The sequence below is a fragment of the Meleagris gallopavo genome, chromosome 1 (assembly GCF_905368555.1).
Source record: "Meleagris gallopavo chromosome 1, MGAL_WU_HG_1.1, whole genome shotgun sequence".
Taxonomy (NCBI): Eukaryota; Metazoa; Chordata; class Aves; order Galliformes; family Phasianidae; genus Meleagris; species Meleagris gallopavo.
In genome coordinates this window covers 96,802,985-96,825,710 of record NC_139404.1, presented here as the reverse complement: position 1 = coordinate 96,825,710, position 22,726 = coordinate 96,802,985, and the positions used below count along the sequence as shown (strand labels likewise).

General features: G+C 39.4%; 1 protein-coding gene across 9 annotated transcripts in view; it reads left to right on the top strand.

Annotated features, from left to right (window-relative positions):
* NRIP1 (nuclear receptor interacting protein 1) overlaps window positions 1–22,726 on the top strand; it is a 70,471-nt gene that overhangs the window by 19,136 nt on the left and 28,609 nt on the right. The window contains exon 3 of one of the 9 annotated variants that reach the window (XM_085241218.1): window positions 17,963–18,116. The exons of 7 other annotated variants lie outside the window; for them this stretch is intronic. The gene's annotated coding sequence lies outside the window, so the exon portion shown is untranslated. Of the gene's footprint in view, window positions 1–17,962; window positions 18,117–19,156; window positions 19,585–22,726 lie in introns of those variants that run through there. One more of the 9 variants, XM_010722284.4, reaches the window with a different exon arrangement.

Sequence of the window (22,726 nt, the reverse complement as noted above, 5' to 3'; positions counted from 1 at the left end):
ATTTTGTTCAGAGTTTTGTGTGGAAGCAAAAGTTGCTTCCTCACAGAGAACAGATTAAAGGTATGGTAACTTAAATTTAGATACATGCTGCTTTTTCTTCAGCTTTATAGAAGATGCTACAGTTTGCTGCCAGTCACAGAAAACTTCCTTCCTGCTGGGAAAGGAGATTGGTCAAAGCATTAGAACCATCACCAAATTCTTTAAGCTTAAAGTACCTCCTTTCCCGTGCCTCAGTATGGACAGTAATTGGTCCACCTTGTCCTCCAAGAGGTTGTTTGATACTTATTAATAGCTGTTCAGTTTCTAAAGCAGAAGGTCAGTGTAGTGAATATTAAGAAACAACAGTAATTTTGAGAAGGGTTGGGTGTCTTATATGACAATTACCATGCCAAAATATGAGTGAGTTCTTGGATTATGAATGTATTGGTACCTCCTGTCTGGAAAAATTCTGTTCTCGTACAACTAGAGTGAAACACGGCAAAACGCTCTATAGCTGATCAAGATAATAGTGATTCTAAAGGAATTATAGAGATGTAAAGGAGATAAATTTGACCTTAAAACCTTGAGTTCAAGGAGCTGGAACCAATTTTTAATAGTATAGCTATGCTGTACCTCATTATATTCAGGTGAGAGATTGCGTAGTCTTATGGGCAAAAGAATTAAACTTGAATGTCTGCTTCAGACATGATAGGAAAAAATCTGACCAGGTTGTATGTGTGTGGGTTTTCTTTTTTTTTAGTTGTTTGTTCGTTTTCTGTTTTTTTTTTTTTTTTTTTTTTTCCAGTCCGGTTTCTAGAAAGTTTCTAGAACACTGTTCAGGAGAAGAAAGGGGAGGAATCATAAGATGTTTTAGGTTGGAAGGGACCTTAAAGATCATCTACTTCCAGCCTCCCTGCTGTGGGAAGAGTTGCTGCCAACTAGATCATGACCAGGGACTCATCCAACCTGTCCTCCTGGAAAGGGACATCCAAAACTTCTCTGGGCAGCAGACCTTTTCCAGTACCTCACCACTTTCTGAGTAAAGAATTTCTTCCTAACATCTAACCTAAATTTCCTCTATTTTTGTTGAAGGCCATTTTCTCTTGTTCTCTATATCGTGTAAAAAGTCAGTCTTCACCCTGTTCGTAAGCTTCCCTCAAGCAGTGGAAGGCTGTAATGAAGTCTCCCCAGAGCCTTTTCCAGTCTAAACGACCCTAGCTCCCTCAACCTTTCTTTGTCATCCTTGTGGCCCTCCTTGGGACCCACCGCATGTCTTTCTTGTGTTTGGGGCTCCAAGCCTGAGTGCACTACTCCAGATGGGGCCTCAGTAGGGCAGAATAGAGGAGGATGAGCACGTCTCTTTCCTTGCTGGCCAACGCTCTTTTGATGCAGCCCAGGATACAATTTCCCTTCCAGGCTACAAGCATACGCTGCTGGTTCATGTTCTTGTCTACCAGGACTCCTAAGTCCTTGACAGGGCTGCTCTCAGTAAGTTCTTCCAGTCGGTAGTCATATCTGGGAGCACCTTGACCCAAGTGCAACACCTTGACCCAAGTGCAACACCTTGACCCAAGTGCAACACCTTGACCCAAGTGCAACACCTTGACCCAAGTGCAACACCTTGACCCAAGTGCAACACCTTGACTCAAGCCTTGTTATACCTCCTTAGGTTCCTGTGGAACCACTTTTCAAGCTTGTCTGGGTCATTCTGGATAGCAGTCCTTCATTCTATTATATCTGCTGTACCATTTAGATTAGTGTTATCTGCAGACTTGCTGAGTGTGCACTCAGTCTCAGACTTTCTATGTCGTTGATAAAGATGTTAAAGTGTATCAGTCCCAAGACTAACTGCTTGTGACTGACTTCTGCCTGGACATAGAGCCAGTGACCAGAACCTTCTGGCTGCAATCATCCAATCAAACAGTCTAACCTTCTAATCCATATCTTTCCAATTTAGAAATAAGAATGTGGTGCAGGTGTATCAATTGCCCTTCCTTTGTTCACTGATGCTGTCACTCTGTTATAGAAGGCCATCATGCTGGTCAGATGCAGTGAAGCTGTGCTGACTGTCTCAGATCACTTCCTCATCTTGTGTGTGCCTTACTGTATTTTCCAGGAGGATTTGCTCCATGATGTGAATAAAAGAAATTAGAAATACAGAAATCAACTTTTTTCTTTTCCAGAAAAGATTAGGAAATAAAGAAGTAGAATTAGAGAGTATATTCATAGTTCTCAATTATCCAAATAAACGTGAGGGGTGTATAAGAAAAGCTAACTGGTAATGCAATTGGTCAAATTGTTCAGGTGGCTTGATCCAAAATCCACTGAATATTTGATGTTTTCTATAGATTGTTAAATGATTCTTTAAAAAAAAAAGTAGAACAAAAGAAAAAAAAATGACTTGCAGAGTGGTCTTAAAAAGGAAAACTAAAAGGAAATAGACCAGAAGAAATTATAAATAAACATTCTAATTAACGTCGTCCAAGTAAAAGCATTTACGGAGGACTGGTGTTACTCACTAGATGGTATTCATTGTATTGAGTGAAGAGCTGTGAGAACGTACATGATTAGTTCCTGATTCTTAAATGAAAATGGAGATAATTATGGTGGAATTTGGATGTACCATGGGATATATCGCTGCTGTCTTAAAGATATCTGTGTTCTGAGAGGAGAATTGTGGAGAAGACCCTATATACGTTTAGTGGAAAGGAATGGGAAACGTGTAGGACTTCTAACAGGCAGCAGGCAGAAGTGGGAACTTGTGGGGTGTGATTCATTTGACCTCCTTTAGCTACATCCTGTAGGATGAGTTAGGTAGAAGAGTCTGAACCTGTTCAGATACTGACACCTACACTGTAAACATCTTTATTTGGTTGAGTGAATTCTGGCTTGGCATCCACATCTGAGAATGGAAGGACGAGGATGCTCTGTTATTACAGCTTGTGGTTAAGTGTCAAATGCCCTCCATCCTAGTTGAGTAAAGACTCAACACCTTTTCTGAATGGAAGCTGGTGTTCTGAAGCCTCCAGAGATCTATCCAGGTAGGTCTGAAATTCATGCTGAAACACTTCAAGAGCACTGTTCTGGTGCTGTTCCTTCTGTTTTCCCAGAGAAGGGTAGTGGGTGCAGTAGAAGCAAGCATGCTCCTCTTGAGTTGATGTGTATGGACACCAGCAGTGGATTTTGCTACAGGATTGGGTTTTGCAGAATAACTGGCATGAAATGAGCACATACGGTTTGCACAGCTCTGGAGCAGGAAACAGCTTCCAAGAGCTGGAAGTTGCAACCTGTTGAAGGGTTGTCATCTAGCAGCAACTGATTTATAAGTCCATGTGCATAAGTGTGTTGGGTGGTCAGACTGTAAGCTCTACAGGAGCATTATTACTTAAGAGTAGAGTGTATCTACTAGTGACGAGCCTGTAAGTTGCCAAGCATGGTGGGCCATGAAATTAAATAACTTATTTGAGTTGGTTCCTAGGTGAATGTAGTGTTGCACTGTATGTTTAAATAGGGCTCCATAAAACACAATAACTCTTGTTTTGCTGTTGATGGAAATGGGTAATTTGACTCAAGTTTTGGTCTATAAGCAATATGCAGATGTTACACTTCTGTCACTCGTAACTATCATGTCTGTGCAAATCTGCTTTTGTAACTTCAGGGCTTTTGAGATTCTTGTTTGTTATTGTGCTGCTGAGTACCTAATCTTTATTTTACTTGCAAACTGTATTTATTTTTCATCTTGAATTTTATCACACTTCATCTGAAATACCAGCGTATTATATGGCTGCTACAGTATTATTTCTCTGGGTACACAATATAATGGAATGCCTCTGGGACTGTTTTGGAAAAAAAAAAAAAATTGAAATAAAAAAACAACAAATCTTCAATCCTCTGTTTTTGTGAAATGTATTCAAGCTAAATTTTTCAGGCAACTTTTGGTAGGGTAGTAAAATCAAAACAATTGTTTTCATTCAAGTTTTATTAAAATTCAGTGCAATGGAGCAATCCTTTGAGAAAAAGAGCATTAATGTTAGCATTAGGACTTCTGTGATGATTTTACTCTAGTATGTTTTAAAAGGTAGCCTTGTTGTTTGTAGTAAAAATGAAGAGACTCAGATCATTCTAATTATTATACCTATTTTCTTGGAGTGCTTATTGTCTTTGTGTACATTCGTTTTATAATGTATGCATCTGCTAATGAAAATAATAATTAAATTCTTTCACAATGAAACTGACTGGGGGAAGGGTGGGGATAGAGAAAGCTCAAGTAGCACTAGCAGGCAGATTCATACCTTGTAAAGCCAGCCAATTCACTAATGAGGCTGACTCTTCTCCTGATGTATTTTGAAGCCTAAAGTTACATTTTCAGTTGGTGGCTCTCATTTTCTAATCACTGCTCTGTATTTTGGAACATGTTTTTTGTCTGTTTTCTGGCCCCCTCCCCCCAACTCCTTCCTGACACTTCTTCCCACCCTCATGTCTTCTGCCCCATGTTCACGTTTGCATTCTGACCTTCAACTACCAAGGAATCTCTCTTGTATTGGGGCTGTAAGCAATCCTGACTTGAGGCTGGTTGAAGGTGCTTCTGCTGAAGAGCTTGGAGAGGTCAAAGGAAGTGGCTCTGTTACTCCAGAAGGCGCACAGGGTGGTGAACTGTGTTGTGGGACAGAGATCTGATCAAGTCTTTCAGCGCTGGGAAAGATGGGGGTGTTATCTAGAGCTGGGTAGCAGAATCATCAGTCTAATGTGGATTGTGATCTTGCTGTTTGGCTGAGGGAGTACATGCTGACTGAAATGTGGGAAATAATGCAGCAGTCATCTTGCAGTGTGGTTGATACAAAATATTTGGATTAAACCTGATTTACTTTTTTATTGCTTAATCTACCTGTTCTTCATTTTGCTCCTGCTTCCATTTTCACTTATTTGGAATGATGTCCTTTCTTTGTGTTCCTTTGGTATAATTTTTTTTCTGAATCTTTGCCTTATCTATTAAACTTGTTACTTTTTGTTTTGCCTCTCTTTTACTACTTGACCTAACAGTAATCATGAATATTAATTTCAGGGCACATTCAGCCAGGTGCTGAGTTTAAATTTAAATTTATTGTGGCAGTATTAAATGTTCTCAGAGTTTATAACAAACTTCTGAGACTGCCCAAGCTCAGCATAGCTTTTGAGGACTGCATTCATGTTGTTTTACAGGCCCAAATTAAATCTGGAATAGTGTCGCGGTTTTGAACTGTGTAACAATTCCAGTTGTGTAACCGTGGGGAGGAGAAAGGAGGTGGGACAACTGTCTGTCTGTCTGTCACAGATCTGGCTGGGCTTGTGGGTTTCAGCTGTACTGGGCGCTGTAGGACTGGGGAGTGCCCTTTCTGGAAGACTTTGCTGTGGAAGTCATGTCTGGATCCCTGTGCGGCCTATGTGCATGTATAAAATTGATCTGGGAGAAGGCTGGTCTGATCCGCGTATGGGTGCTGCACACTTGGTTTAATTCTTGATGTGGTGTCAGATTTTTCTTTTTTAGATTAATCATTGTGTTGTTTTAATAAAATGTATGCACAACCTACTTTATTAAAAAGCAAATGGTGTACAGTATTAAAGACCTCAAAGATGCACTGAAAAGATGGCATGTCATGTTAAAGTTCCCTGTTTTTGAAGCTGCTGCTTTGTTGTTAATTTGGGAACTAATTTTGGTCTTTCCTGAACTCAATTAAACATTTGCTTCAGTCACCACTTGTAGTGGCTTATTCCATTACCTGTAGCATTTAATACTTTGGCAAGACTATTTCTTGTATTTTCAATTACTTGCTTTATATAACTCAGGCAACCTGTAAGTCTTCTTGGTGTCCTCTTTTCTGATGAGAAACAAACCTGAATCTTCCAACCTCCTCTTAGGAGCTTCTGAGGTCGTGTATCATGGTTTTTACCTATTGTTGCCATTTGTTTTCTCCTTCAGATCACAAATGAGAACTTGGAATTTTCTCTGCCTTGTACCACAAAAATCTGTATTCCTGAGGACTTGGTGTTGTTGTTGTTTTTGTTTTTTGTTTGCTTTTTGTATAAAACAAAGTCTAAAGTATCTGTAATGTTTGAAAAGCCAAGTTCAGCATGGGAAAATCTGAGGGGTTGCACCTGTGTATGCCTTCCACAAAAATTTCGCTATGAGAGGCAGCGTATTTCTGGCACACGAAGCTCACTGTAAATACATCAAGCTATGTTCTGGCAAAACTTTTTTTTTTTTCTGAAGTGAGTCATATTTTGAGTATAAGTAGAAGACTGTCTATTCAGTGTGAAGACCAGATTTAATTAAACTTCTCTGGATGTAAACAAAGTAGTAAACAATTTGCTGCAAATGTTAAGATATGAATTACAGTGGAACTTTGCTTAATGCACCAAAACACTTAATATTGGAGTATGATCCTTCTGAGGCTGCTTGACATACAGCCTTGAACTGGGGCTAACCACTGTGGGATGATGCATAAACTTTAAGGATTTAAATAATTCCTTTCCACAGTGGTGTGACTTTGTTTGTTGTAAACTGCAACAGTAATGCAATCTGTTGATCACATTTCTTGGGGAGGATAACTTGCTACAAGTACTCAGAGGTGTTACTGTATGTACCATCTGATTAAAGGGGAAAAAATAATTTCTGGGGGGCACTATTGAGCTCAACCTTGATAGGTTATAAAATTTACCTGTTAAGAACCTCGTATTACTTTAAGCATGGAAATGTTTGGTCCCACATGCTTTCTTTCAGTAAACTGGGGGAAGAGAACAGAAGAAGAGGACAAGATATGCTGGTGCAGGGTTTTTGCAATTGATAAAGGAGAAGGAGGTCACCCACTTCTACTGTGTATTGCTACTGTATAGCAATACACCCAGCAAAGAGATTTCAAAGACTTTTAGGTTGGTGCTGTGCTTTTAGTGAGCCCATGCAGTCTCTACCACTGAATCTTTTACTGCCTGATGGGGGACCTTAAGTGCATAAGGAAAGGTGAAAACTAATCAGAGATTTTGGCTTCTTGCAGTGTTTCTTGTGGGAGTTGGTAGTGTGGCCTCTATAATGCGTGCCTGTTAACATAATCAGTAATTCTGTGCTGGAGAGTGATGTTATGTGATACATGTCATGCTAGGGGCTGTTAGAAAGTATGACTTTCAAAGTTGCTCACATCTGAAGTGAAGCAGGAAATAAATCTTAAAGCAAGCAGCAGAGGAAAGTTTTCTTGATGGGTGGATTAAAGGATTTTGTAGGTAATCTTAACTATTATGAAAGACTAGTAAATCCTGTTTGCATGTGGGTCTGTAACTTTTAATGAGTAATTAGTCAAGTTTAAGGATACATTTGTTGTGGGTTTTTTTGTTTGTTCTGTTTGTTTTTGTTTGTTTTTCCCCTGCATCACTGATACTCAGACTTTCAGAACAAATTATATTCTTGCAGGACATCTGGTACAGTTCATTCTAAAGGAAACATTGGGTAAATGTTTTAAGTCAGTGGACACAATCAAATTGCTTTGTCCCAGAAGCACCCTACATTCATCTTGAAATGATGTCTTTTCTCCTTGAGTTCACTGCTCTGTAATGAATGGGAAGATCCTAGTATTTCCTGTGATTATTGTTTGTAGATGATTTTCCTTCTTGATCATTAGTTTTCTCTTGAATTTATGGAGTCAGATTTGCAAGTTTTGCTTGTCCCTTACCTTTCCCCTAGTAAGTAATCAATCCACTGGCTTCAGCACTAGTTAAAGTGGATAGATTTCTTCTGCTCGAGTTTAGTTGATACTGTTTTCTGTACTTTTGATCCGTGTGTTTGTTGTAAGGCTTGGTAGAGAAGAGAATTTCATACAGTAAATCATTTCTCTGTATTTTTAATTTTGAAATCTTCTGATTTAAAAAAATGGTAAAACCATGACTAGAAACTTACATGAATGTTATTAGCAATACTAGTCCTTCTATTTCGGAAAAGATTGTTTGCTTCTTTTTCAATGTGGCAAAAATAATGGAATGCTTCTACTTGTGTTTATAACAAAGAAAAATCTACTGAAGAGCTTACAGTGACCTGGTTGAAATAGTCAGTAGCAAAACCAGTTCTACGGCATCAGGGTGTTTTTTTTGTTTTTCGTTTTTTTAATTTTGAAAGAATCAAAGATAAATGTCTTGCACTTTAAGGAGATGAGTTATCTTAAAAGCATACATGGACAACATGGCAGCAGTCCAAGAGCATTAGTGTGCACACCCTGATGTGGTGGCAGCTAGCAGTCACTTGGTGAATGTTATTCAGTCAACGTGGAGAGTGCTCCTCAGAGGACTGTACCTGTTCTGAAAGGAATCCCACTACCATCCTTGCTCCTGACACGTGAGGCATTTAGTGTCAGGATTGGAGTGAAACTTGTTGATCTGGAGAACGAGTGCACAGTGCTCAAGGGAACAAAAGCTGTTGCGGAGTGTCTGGACCGCAGGCAGTGATGTCTGTAGATGCGTGGATCGCTGCCTAAGGATGGAGAACATGTATGTTGTAATGAACATTGTTAGGAAATACAGTCACTGACGTAGGACTGGCCGTGTTAATAGATACGCTTGTAATGTATGTGAACTTTGCTCCATGTGACAGCTACGTGAGTTATGGCATGGTAACTTAGGCACTTTTTTTGGATAGAGTTGAGGCTGCAGGGTTTTCATGAAGCACTAGGATGGGAAATATGGTGTGAGAGCAATTCTTCTAATCCTTGCCTGCTTCCTTAACTCCTTCTCATATGTATGAAGCCACGTGGGAGGGTCTGCAGGCCAGGTCAGTTTTTCCAGAGGATTGGATATGGTCTGCAAGCTACAGCTCAGGCTTTCCAGTTTGGCTTACAAAATAACTTGAGGTTTTACTTGAGTTTCTGAGCTCGCTTTGAAGCGTACAGATGTTTGTTACACTTAAAGACAAGGTTCCAAAAGGCTTTTGGAAGATCTTGCTTTCTTTTTCCATCATTATCTATTTACTCCTTTTGCTTAGGGCAGGAGTAAGCTTTACTCCTTCCTTACATTATTACATGCTTCTTGCAAGTGTTCAGGCTTTTACTTTATTATCCTTTGGAGACTTTTCCACAAAGAAATTCTTCCACAAAGAAATGAACCTTGATGTCATGTGGCAGTGAGCATGAATATTGCAGAGCCAAATTGCTCCTGCTGTGAGAAGCCTCATAAGAAGAGAATCAAGGGGAGGAAATTTTCCATGAGGTTCTTCTCTCAGATGTTTTGTCTGCACTCTATTCCAATGATGAATGTGGCAGATCAGAGGAGAGTGCTGCTTCATGAGCCTGGGAGGTCCTCAGGGAGAATCCAGGGAGTATAACCACAATATAGAGCCACCTGTGCAGGTACACACTATGTAAATAATTTTTTTTGGTTATGTTATGCTTTTGTGGGCTACTGTAGTATTCAATTTTGCTCTTGTGAGCTAATAAATTGGCTCTTCTATCTTTTTTTGTAATGGTTAATATTTCAGTGCTTTGCTTTATGCTTGTTACTATTACCCAACGTGTTGTAAAGAGTAGGGATCTACGGTTTTGTCAGTTCTCCCATAGTGTGGTTTTTCCATTAACCATTGAAAGTTGAAACAACCTGTAGGAGGACATTTGATAGTTGTAACACTATTTTTATAAAGGGTGTAAGGTTAGTAAACAAAATATTCCATCTCCTTTGTTCTTTTAAATGTTAGTTTTCAACTTATGTTTTCCCAATATGGCATCTTTTGCTCATCCATGATTTCTCAATAAATAATAATTTTCATCTTTCTGCTGCACAAGTAATAATGTAACAATGCTTTTCCATTTCTGTGGTCTTCATGTAGATTTCTAATAATTCAAAGTTTTTTTTTTTTTTGAGGAAAGAAAATCATTCTTTTCACAGCACCTTCAGTTAGTAAATAAATCTGTGGTTCTGTGTAGCTTTATGCTTCTTGAAGAGTGTGTTTCATGTCTATTTGGCATGCAGACGTATTGTTAGTCATCCATAACTGAAAATAATTGAAAAGTTACAAAGGTCTTATAAGTGTTTTGAAGTCTTTGGTGCATTTGAAAAGGAAAGAAAAAAACTTCAGAAAGCTTCGTATTTTTGATTCTTTAAATGAATTACCCCTGGGGGTTGTAGCACTCTTAAAATAGTAAGAATTGGGGAAACTTGAAAAGGCTGTTTCTTGTTCTGAAAAACTGGAGTTAATTTTGGAGTATGCAGTAAATACTTGACTGTGTCTTCTGAAAAAGCAGAAGATTTTAGTGTGGTCTGTTTTTTCCTGAGCTAGTAGTTCTGCAAACTGCTGTAGTTTAAAATTTTGTAGAGAGTATGGAGCTGTCATTCATTTTTGTTGAGGCAATGTGTTTTGTTTTAGGGATTATATATGCTGTAACCCAAACAAAGGGCCTTGTTTCTAAAAAGATCAGTCTAGCCTTTCTCAGAATGGTGGTTGTTTTTTTTTTTGGGGGGGGGGGGGTTAGTAGGTATGCAGTAAAGTGAGATTCCCTGACTGAGTGTAAAGCAAAGCAGCTAAAACCTAAATTAAGAATTTTGTAAAGTTAAAAAACAAAATAGTAAGTGAATTCATCTTAGATGGATTTTCTACATTTTTTGCTAGCTGGAGAACAGAAGCTTGAGTCACTGTATGACCTAGACATTTGTATCATTGAAGATGAAAAAAAAAATACTGTGAGAGGGAAGTGCAATTGGCAACTGAATATTCCAATGAACTTGATAACCAGGAGCCACTGCTGACTCACATTGGCTTCAGCTATTTTGTTGGACACCTGGCAACAGTATTGCAGTGTGATCATTGCTGGGACTGTGCAAGTATGATTCATTCTTTTGGGTTTATCAGCTTCTTACTCTTTTTCTTAAATTGATATGAAGTACCAATAGGAGTATGCATGTCTAACTCAGATGGACACGTGTGGCAATAAAGTATATCATATACAAGAGAACATTTCCAGACACCCATATTTTTTTTTGCTTTTCATAACTGGATGTATTTTATGTAATTTTTTACTTTTTAATATTTGAGATTTCCAAAGACAGAGGAATATTTAAACAAGACTATTTTAATTTAGTGTGTCAGTGACAATAAAGAAACCTTTATCTGAAAAACAGAATACAACGTTTCTTACCCTTTGTGATATTTCTTTTAGCAATCAAGTGCCGATTAAAAAAAACAAAACAAACAAAAAAAACAATCCTCACAATAAAAACCAAAACCAAAATAAGTGTCAATTCTACTCCCTCTCCCACATCTTCTATCCTACTCTATGAAATATAAGAAAGAAGAACAAAGACTCAAGGAAATTAGCTGGGGTGAAAGAGAAGATCTGGGGACCGGGGTTTTGTTCTTAACAGTTAACCCTTTGCCTGTGTTACATTTCTTATCTTGAGTGAAAGCTACTTTCCATCTTACTTCCCTTGCTTTTGATTAGAAATTTAGAAAAGACTGTGTCTGTCAGAGCAGGGAGAGGAACTTGAGGATCTGATTCTCTACTGGTTGCCTTCAAAAAACTAAGTGTGAAAAGTGTGGCCTAGACTTTGAGTTGTAGGAGTTTAACCTAATTTTATATTAGACCTTTCAGGTATGGGTGGTGGCTGCAGAGACTGAAGGCTAAATTAGAACCCATGTTTAATAGGGTAGCCAAGTAAAATTATTCACAAACAACTGATACAGGCAACTTTAAAAAGTTTTTTTTTTTTTTCTACTATTTAAAGATGTTTCCAGACATCACTTTGTTCTTGAATGCACTTAAAAAAAATAAAAAAAATCTTTTTCTCTGCAGACAGCCAAAAAGCTGTGCATGTGAATGCTAAAAATGACCTTGAGCTGGAGAACTCAAAGGTTGTTGGTGCTTTTGTACTGAATAAAATGAACTGGCACAGCAGTGTGAAAAACCTGCATTCAAGTCCAGGTTCCTGATTTAGCAAAACATATATACTGTGCCTATTCTACTGTGAATACCCATGTAATTCTTGATCAGCATACAAGTTAAATTTTAGAATAAACAGAACTTATGAATGTATGTAATATGAAGTGTTGGTAATATTCTTTGATGGATATCTGAGATTTCTGAAGTAGGAGATGGAGCCCCTGAAATGAACAGTGCCTTCTTGTGCTGAGGTGCACCTTGCGGAAAGGAGTCCTCAGATCCAGATCTGGAAGGTAGTGCTTTTAGCAAAGCACTTGAAGAAGTTTCTTACTGTGAATGTTGGAAGTTGTTGGGAGAGCTAAATAAAAGCTCTGGTTTTACTAGTGGAGGAGAGAGCAGAGAGAGAACTTAATGTAGGGGGCTGACTAGATGTTGAATGAGATCTTGGTAGAACCAGGTAATTTCCTTTCTACTGGTATAAACGTTGATAATCTATTAAGATCATTTCTTTTCTCCTGTGGATTTGGAAAGAATTGAAACACTTGATTTCTTCAGTCTATAATATTTAGCACTTCTTGTCTTACCTGCTACGTTTAAGCAATAAGCATACTATTATGCAGTAGGAAGCTAAGAATATAACTAGTATGTGTAGTAGAATAAGAAAGTTATAGTAAGTTTACTTGAGACTAATACACTGATTATAAAGTTTCTCTCCCTTCACTTCTTTATATGTTTTCCATGGCTTTAATTACAATGAGTAGAACATAATTAGATGTAACTAATGCTTCATAATAGTGCTTGTGTGCGTTTTCAGTCACATTTTAAAATGGTTCTAAGATCTGGCCATATTCATGTTTTATCTGTTATTTCAGTACTTAGTTTGTATCTGTTGATGCTTCCATTTTAATGATGGCACGCTTTTTTTTTTTCTGTATTAGTACTACTTAATAGTGCAAGCAGTATAAAAACCAATTTATCCAATTTTCTGTTTACTCAGGTTACTTAAATATAAGCAGCCCAACTTACCTAATTTGCACTTAACAATAGCAGGAAAAATGTCAAATTTTCTCCACCACAGTGTATCGAAGTATGATGAGAATCATAGCTTACAGCTTCTGTCTATGGAAGACCCTCGTGTGCAGTGCCAGACCTTGGGCTGCTTCTGATACTGCAAGGAACACAGGTCAACAACATTGTGTGCGTAGTCTTGGGGCAGTTTTACAGCTGTTCCTTGTTAATACTGGTTCCAATGGAAAGTATCAGTGTTTGCTCCCATGTCATGTCATCTTTGCGTTAGGTATGGTTTTATTTAATAATAGGTGCTTGGTGATAAAAAGATCTGTCTGTATAAAACCCTGTCATCTTTTTTATTTATTTTGGTGCTCAGAGCTACAGTACATACAGAATAACTGCCTTATGCTTAAAGAGTGTTAATGTGTAGTCAGTATCAGCAGTTAGAAAATGGTAAGATTGAGTCAGTATGTGCAACCTGTGCTTGGACTGGTTTTAAAATGCTGATCTAATCCATTACTGAGTTTGCATGGCTACATCTGTGTGAGGAGCCAAGTGGATAGCATTACTTCAGAGAACAGTATGCCTCTGTGAAGTTACTGACCATGAGAAATTGTAGCCACAAAGACCATTTTTATCAGTAGGTTAGAAATTTATAACTGTCCAACTTTGTAGTTGTTGCAGGGTCATGAGTGCTATTTTCTCCCTCGTGTGGGTATACGCATTGCTGCTCTAACTCTTGAGTTGTGGTTGGATGCTGAGTAACACACTTGCTAACTTTTGTGTGAAGTTCTTAAGACAGTCTGATTATAAAGTTTTTGCTGGACTGTTGTGGCCGTGGAAGAAATATGCTAATTTCTATTTTGGGGTTTTGGTTTCTGCTTTTGGCAAAGCAACAAAATCTGTCTAATATTTGGCAGCAACTATGACCTGGCTTGGAATCTTTCATTCCATCTTTCAGTTGCCCTGTTCAGCTGGAACATTGCAACATTGCAAACTTTGTTTTTTGTTTTGGGAGTTTTCTCACCTGATGTTTGGAAATGCCGTAATATAGCTTTGTCTTGCTACACATTGGAGCAAACTTAAGAAACCACCAATGTTGCATGTTCAGCTGTGCATGCCATAAAAATATTTCTTAGTATTTTCTGCAAAACTAACATGCAACATAAACTATTTAAGTTGGTCTTACCTAATCCCTTTTCCTAGTAACTCTGAGGTAAATTGGAAAGTTTTCTAGGAAATACAGTTTAGGATCCAATACTGAAAATAAAAAATAAAAATAAAAAAATTGCGTAATAGGCCAAGTGACCAAACTTTTTTTTTAAATTTAACTACAACTGGCTGCCTGTGTGGTGTTCTGTTATTTGAAGGACACGAAAAGAATACATTTGTGTAGAACAGTCAATATACCACATGTGTGGATCTGATCAATGTTTGCCAGAGGCCCCAGAATGGATGAGAAGGCATGCTTGGTTCCCATTCCCATGTGGCTGTGAACCAGAAGCAGTTTGGGCCCTTCCCACAAGGCAAGCCTTGAGAACATTCTGAGTCATGGCAGAGGTTACTCTGACATGAAAGCACTGTGGGAACACCGTGGCTCTCTGTCTAAGCATAATAAACACATTAGAAACCTTGGTAGGTCCATGGAAAGCTTCTGCGTTGTACAAGTTCCTCCTCTGCTGATATAAAAGGTGCTATCACTGGCATTGCTTACAAACTAACGCTTAAAATGGCTAGTTGTTTAACGTGGTGAATATCTTGTGAGAAGAGCTGTGGTTCTCAGGAATGACAGTGTGAATTGATTGCAGAAGTAGGTGGAAGATAGTGTTATAACAATTGTGACATAACTGCCAAAACTGTCCTTCCTCAGCAAACTTAAATATTTAGTTCCTGTGTAATAGATCATAATACTTTACAAAAGCAGACTAACTTGAGCCACGAATGTTCAACCAGAAAAGAATTAGAACACCCTCTGCTGGTATGAATGGCTCTGTTTTCCATTTCTCCTCAAGGACTTTTGGCATTTATCAGATGTTTATCCTAGAAATAGTAAAAGACGGTTCTAAACTGTGACGCTGCCTTCTTTTTAATAACCTGAGATTATTTTTGACTCGTTTGTATTTTTTGTTTTCCTCAGAAATTTGATAATTTGTATAATATCCCTGCTAAAGCAGATGCGAGGATAAGATGATGCTGATTTTTTTTTTTATCTGCTCTTGAAAATGAGAATCTGTATTGTTTGCTAACTAGGAGATCTTTCTTATTGGAATTGGAGGGTTCTGTGTGCAAGTATGTTTTTGAGAAAACACAGTTAACACATGGATGCTGATAGTCATATCTGAATGGCACCTCCAAATCCATTGGACAAACTTGTGATGGAGTAACTCTGCGTTCCTAGGCCCTTTCTTAGTGGTTATCTCTGTGCTTCTGCTCAAGCTTTTAGAAAGCTTCTGTGTCGCTTGTCAAGTGACGAGCAGTCAAGAGGAAAGAGCCTGGCTGACGTTTTTTTGTTCCCCTTACACTCATGTTCTCAAACTCTTCCTAGGCCCGACGCATACTAATATCCTTCCTTGCCAGCTCAGGGTGGCTGGGAAAGAAATCACAGGGTAAGATGAGGAGTGGACACTTCCTAAATTCTTCCCTTAAAACACGTGTGCCCAGTCTTCAGTAGTTACGTGGGTGCTGCTGCAGACAACCCAAAGCAGCCTTTTGGCAACCTGGCACTTCATGAGGGCTCGGGGCTGTGTGGGGCTTCTTGGAACCGTTCAGGCAGCTGGCAGTAGCATTGAGCTATGGGGAGAGGAGGGCAGCCGCTACGGAGAGCCTGCTCAGTATTAATAACAGCACCATTCTTAGTAAATGGTTGCTTACATAATTTTGTTATGAAAGAATGCTTCTGGTTGAACCGTTGAATCTCTGCCACATGTGAAAGCAGCGTCCCTTCAGCACTGCCTGCTGCGAGAGAAGGGTTAAGAGCAGACAACATCCAGTCAAAGACCTTGTTTTTAATTTTGCCTCTCACACGGGCACAGATCCGGCTAAGAGCAGCCCAGATTAGTTCGGAAAAACCTTTGAAGAGATTTAAGATGTCCTTCAGCCAGTTTGAAGGTTTTTGTCTTGCAAATCCAGTACAAGGGCGCCTGCAGGCATCTCGACCCTTGCTGTGCTGCTGATGCAGCTCAAGGTCACGCTAACCCGCCCTGTGACATTCAACAACAACAAAAAAAAAATTATGCGGTGAAACTGCTTCAGCGTTCAGCCAACCAACAACTTCCTCAGTTCCTCACTAAAGGAAGAAGGGTGTATTTTTTTTCTTTTTCTTTTTTTTTTTTTTTTTTCTGGCTTCGTAGATTTTTGCTGCAGGAAATAATCCAGGATTTCTGGTGTGTGTGATGACAAGGTCATTTCTTAATTAGAACACATGTAAAGAACAAAGCTAAATGGCTTCAAAACAGCTTTGTAGTTGATGGAGAGGATTTAAATTATTTAAAGAGATAGTCACCCAAGTATGATGGAAACGGAATTCTAAACACATTAACTCTTTCAGTACTCCACAGCTTCCATACGCTACTGAAAAGAAAATGTCAAACTTGACGAGCAATGCTGCAACTGCTGATAAATGAACGTTTTTTGCATCTATTTATAGCTGAGATTGCGTTACGCTTTCCCTTATCTGAATTGGGAAAGCCAGATATTTATTTATGACTCAGTTACGGTGAAATATTCTGCACTGGCCAAGGATTGAGAGGTAGCAGCTAGGAAACAGCTTTGTAGGTATCAGAGGTTTGATTTCTAGCATGCTTTATGTTTTAGTGACTGTAGTGGTGAATACATGCCTGACTTATGGAGTGAGCATACATTCGGTATTGCTTCTGAAATGCTACTGGAAGAAATTTGGACTATGTTAAAGGAGGATTTGGGATTGAAAGGAGAGAATCAACAGTGTAAATGGCAACTTCACGTGGCTTTGAAGTATCAATAGCCATTTGAAAAGCCTGGCCGTAGGAGGGATCTTGTGATTTGAGTTTTGTTCCATACATTTGTTTGACTCAGAGCACCTAAATGCAAAGGCATTGGTTGAGCTATATCTTGGGGTGTTTGCCTTTTAACTGTGGATCCCCGTAGCCCGGTCCCTCCGCGTTTGTCCCTGATGTGACGTCAGGGACTGCGCTGTGATCTCTCCGTGCCCGTGGACTGCCGTTCTGCATGGCGCCCCCTGCTGGAAGGGCGGCCAGCAGCACTTGCCGCGCTGGGGGAGCGGAGCCTGCCCGGCTCAGCAGGGCCGCACAGCAGCAACAACGGCACGGAGTAGGTAGGGGCTTTGCTAGCAGATTGGTTGCGGGTTGTGTTTGTGCTCAGAGATGCTCTTGCGTGATGCGTTAGACACCTGAAACGTGGAAGAATACGTTGTCTTTTTCTAGCCAAAAGTTACGTGCACCAATCTACAAGTTAGGTGTTTCAAATGTAAAAGGCATTATGTATACCGAGATTTTGCCCCTTTTTTTTTGTTTGTTTTTGTTTTCTTTTCCTGGTTAAATCTTGTGCAGCTGGAGCACGAAGTGCAGCAAATGTCAAATGTCAGGCTGAAATGGAGTATGCTGGCTGCCCTGGCTCCTGGAGCCTCCTTGGGAGAAGGGGGAAGCTGCACTTGGCAGCACGGGCAGAGAGAGCAGGCACTGCAACTTCTGTCCTCTCTGGGCTACTGTTTCTTTCTGCCTGCACTGCCCATCTCGGGTCGGGCTTGTGGGAGGGAAACGGTGGAGGATAGCAGGCTGCACACGAGAAAAATGGATGGGACAAGACGGATGTGCTGTGTGAAATCTGTACGCCCTTGCCCTTGCCTAGAGTGTGCTGTGCCCTTAATATTATGGGAGACCTAAGCTCACCTGCTAGTAATTTCTAATTTACTGTCCTAATTCATCGATTTGTTATCACTAATTGTACTTCATTTACTTCTGTGTAGTTTCCAGTACCTAAAGGGTTGAAAGGTTGCTGTAATTGGCACCCGCAGCTGCTCTTTCTTTTGACAGGGGATAATTTTGCAGCCTATGCTTTGTGTGACAGCTGCCTAATTGGGCATTCTCCCCTTGTAGCAAGCCTGCCTCCTCCAGCCTCCCTGCTGACAAATGGTGGTGGATTATAGATGAGGACACGCTGACCCGTTCGACCTTGCTGAGACAGCGGGGAGGGGCCTCCTGCTACTTGAGGGAAGCTTTGGGTCATTTAAAGGACAAGGTCATGAGCCAGGTGGGGAAATGACATGATATCACATGACAATAGCCCGATGACACGGTCAGTATGTCAAGGACAAACTCATCAGTATTGATTATGCTGCTTTTTCATAGCATATCTGTGAAGCCATTGATATTTCAAAACTATTTTGCTAATTTATTCTAGGTGAAGTGCCAAATGCTATTTTCAGAGTTATTTTTAGGAGTATTTGTACAGTATTTTCTTCTAAGTACTGATCACATACAAAAGCAGTTACTAAAACCCTGTCAATAATAATTTAGAGGATTCATTTTGATGGTTTTCATAAAATGTGCATCTGCAGGGACTATAAGGAAAATACCAAGAAGGAAGAAAATCTCTGCCTTTAAATTTCAGCATTCCACTTTTAATTCCTACTTAGTAGACACATATAATGATCTTTGTGATAACATGCGTGTTCACTTGTATGTGGCTGACTGGAATGTGGGGAGTCTTTAAATAAAAAGAACCAAAGAAAAAAGTGAAATATAAATTAAGTGTTTAGAGAAAAACTCTTCCATTGGCTCAGGAGTGATACAGTGAAGATAATGCTTAGCCTATTTTAAGCGATGCCAGCAAATAAAAACCTGCTAAGTGGGTTTTAGAAAATATGTTGTGTATACAAGTGACAGTATTTTGAGAGCATCTTCACGTTGCATTTCAATGCTAATAAACTTCAAGGTAAATGAACAGCTTGTTTGACATTTGCATGTTAGACAATAATAAAATGCTTTCTTGAGGAGTAATCAGGCTGCTGGGTTGGTTATTTTGAGGTAAGGATAAATACAGTCGAAAAGAAAACTCCCTTCAAGGAAGTTGTCACCCGTTTTTGAACTTTAATGGTATCGTTCTATTTTAGCCTCCACCCAGCAGTCTGTGTTGCACACATGCCTGTGCAGCGCACACACTTGCACCAGCACATAGGCACGTACGGATACACGCAGCAGCAGCAGCAGAGTTACTGAAACAGTCTGCTAAGTATAGAGGGAAGTGTTCACTTTAGCACACGGTTTGCCTTTCTGTGAAATCTGATTTGGTGTTGGATGCTGTTGTGTCTGAATCTCGTCAGTTCACCAGGATGTAATTTTACTCCCCTGAGGTAAAAAGCCGTCAGTGGTAAAGTGTGATAAATTAGTTCACACAAATAGATGCGCGTGCGTGTGTGCGTGTTTAATTCTGACCTTGCTGTGCATGTGTTTAGCTGCTCTCGGTGCCCTAGTCAAGCTTGGTGGAGGTTTAATCCCGTGCCCTTGTACACGTATACTTGATTAGTAGTTGTGGTTATCTCGGCAGAAGACATTCCGCCCTCCTCCTTGTATTGGTCGGGACCCGGGCATTGGGGAGTCAAGTCGAAGGAGAAAGAAAAGAGATTTTTGCATTAGTATTCTATGAAAGCCTTACTGTCTGCAGAACAAATTGATTGCTACAGCGTACCTGTGCTTGGCACCACTGCTGTGAAAGAAAGGTATGGTTGTAATCTGTTTTATTGTATTACATATTGTGACACTCCAGGAATGCTTAACGTTCAGCTCTTCTGTGGCACGTGCTAGAAGTCTAAGCAAAGAGAAATACGGGGATGAATGAAAAGTATGTGAGCCTGTCGTATCTGCAGCTTTGTTTACTACAAAGAACTCGGTAGCCCCTGCTAACGAGGCAAATTTATTGTATATGCCAGTGGCAGTGTAAGAAGGCTGGCAATGGAGTTCTCTGTTTTATTTTCAGTTACAGCTGTGTCAGTAGTGGCTGCATGACTATACAGATAATATTCCAGTTAATGCTTTAAGTGGGGGGGGTTGGTTTAACTTTTATTAAGATGATAAATGAGAAACATATTTGAACATTGATGCGTTTGCCTCTTTAAATGAAAACGGCTTTTTTTCCCCTAGGTCTTTTATCAGCTGCACTGGTCCTGCATCCGGGGGGTGGGAGGGAGGAAGGTGGTATGTGAGGGAATGTACAAAGGCAGGAAAATCTTAGATGTGCTGGTATGATAAGTTGAACTGGAACATAGCTGAGAAAAGTCTTAGAGTATTTGAACTTTCAGTTCTCCCACCATATGCCCCAAACATGTAAATATGCACCCATTTTTTAGCAAGAAAGCCAGTGCTGTTCATTTTCTCAACTCCATTGCAGACTTTACACAGTTGATTCCCTAGTTTTGTAGACGCTTAGTTGATCTCAGTTGTGTTTGTGAAGTATGAACGTTAATAAGATTTGGGCTGTTTCACAGAGGGCTGTGATTAGAGCTTCATTCTTGGCATCACTAAGTTGTGTTTGTGATTATTTGGATGTTTGCTTGTGGTCATTCCAAAACATCTGAAGTATCTGCTCTGGTCATGTAGATGTTTTCAACTAATCAAGTTCAGGACAGGTGGCAGACTTGTCCCGGACGTTTAAATCTGGACGTAGACCTAATGCAATAACTTGATGAGAAAATGAAAATCCATCTTTCCCAATGTGTTGTCACTATATGTAAACGGAGGTATCTGTGACATTCTCTCTCTGCTCATTGTCCCAGCAGGTGACGAGTAAATGGGTTCCTTTAAGGAAATGAAAGACTTGGAAAATGCTGTATGCTGAAGAGCAGTCATGCACTATAATAGTTACTTCCGTCTTATGGCCTTGCAGGCTTAAGATTAACACTTTATAGATGTGTGGTATATTTATGAGTATTTGCTTGAGCAAATTTACACCTCCCAAAGAGTATGAATACAGCCTTATGTATGTAAGTTATTTATCATCTAGATCCTTTGACAGCTAAGAAAATTTCTGAGAATCCCAGATGCTGTGCTGTGATTGTTTGTACTCAAATGACTAATTTAATCAAAATTAACTAGTCAAAACTTATTTATTCACAGCAAATATTTTGTGAGTGAGCTGTTCTTCTCCCTGGAGTTCTTTTGGAAAGCTGTATGAGTGCCTGTTGTTACAAATGGTGATAGAAATAGCTGCAAAACTTCCACAGCAGATCATAAGATAAAGGGAATTGGTCATCCTAAACAAAAATTTTGAAAGTTAATAATGATACTACTGCAGAAATAGTTAAATTGCATCTGAAATTCCATATTGACTTCTTGTAGACTTTAACCAGTTAGTGGAAAGTACTGAGTTCTGAAGAAGGTGTTAAATACAGAGCAGTACTGCATTTCGAAGCAATTAACTTCTGTTCATAAATAATTCAACCTATGACTTTAAAGTAAGGATTGGAGGAAAAGAAAATGATGTGATGAAATCCAAGTCCTTGAAAATTTACCAATCTGTGACTGCTTTGAGACTTCATGTAACTCTTTTTTTTTTTTTTTTTTAATAGAGCCAGTTGTGGGAGTTGTGGTTGTATCTTCTCCCCTTTCCTTCCCCCTAATTTTCCCCCAGTCATTAGTTTATCAACAGCAATATGAGGTAGATTCTTTAGTTTGCAGAGAGAAGATAGTGGACAGTGTGGTTTTGGTATCTGAGTTGTCCTAGTGTTGTGGAATATGTCAGCATGGTTGGCATGTGATTTGTCTGAGTTTGTTTTCTTAAAGGGAAAGTAGAAAGCTGTTTGCAGAACGAAAACTTACATTGCCAGCTTTACTGAATCAGCATGCTTGAAAACAGTAAAACCTGCGTGATGATTTTGGATTACAATGTGACCTGGAGTGGTCTGCTCTATTAGAAAACCACTCTTAGGATGGAGGCAGGCAGTTGATTCCACCATTGGTTGACCATGTGGCACAGTCTTTCCTCTGGAGATATTTAACCAAGTTTTAAGCGGGAGTTGATGCTTGAGCGTATTGTCAGGTGGGGCAGATTTTAGTAGGAAATTCGGGTTTAGGTGCTTTTTGAACAGTAGCTGTGCCCTCCCTGAGCTTGTGAAGTGCCTGTTGCCCACATCCACCCCCCGTCCTTCTGTTAGCATGCTTTAGCATTGGTAAAGTGGTAAAGAAGAGGAACTTGAAGTGTTGTGTAACTTTTCTGAGTAAATAGATCATGTGTGTGCAGATATCAAAGGCGGTCTTAGCTCAGTGCTGTAGCTACCAGATTCCTCTTAATGCTGAAGGCAGTTGTGTAATTAACAGCCTTGTGTACTGAACTGAGACCGGTGCTAAACCTCTTGAGGGAATTATTTTGTCTATTATGTTGGTTAACTTTCCCTAAAAATTAAGTGTTGCTGACTTCCCATTAAAGTGATGGGGGAGGATTTTTATAAGACTTAATAAAATGTACCTGAGCATTATTTTTCCTGACTAGTGGATAAAGCATCTGCAGTAGCAGATGTGGTTTGAGTGATTGGTTGAAATAGAAGCATTAATAAAAGAGCTGCTTCCAGGGGCAACTGTGGTAAGATAGGAAAGTGAAAAACTGTGCTTAAAAACACTTTTGTACGTTTTAAGATGTTCTCATAATGTAATTGCAACTTGTTTCTTTTACTGGCATGAATGCCCTATTTGGGGTAACAGTAAATGATTTAGATTAGATGAGGTGATTAGCATTCTTTTTGTCTTTTCTCTTGGAAAACTTTGAGCTTGTTAAAAGTTCCAAACGCTTAACTTAGTTTTTATTTTACATTTTTCTTCCACTTGTTTGAATCTTTGCTTCTACAACATCAACCTTAGATGGTTTAATTA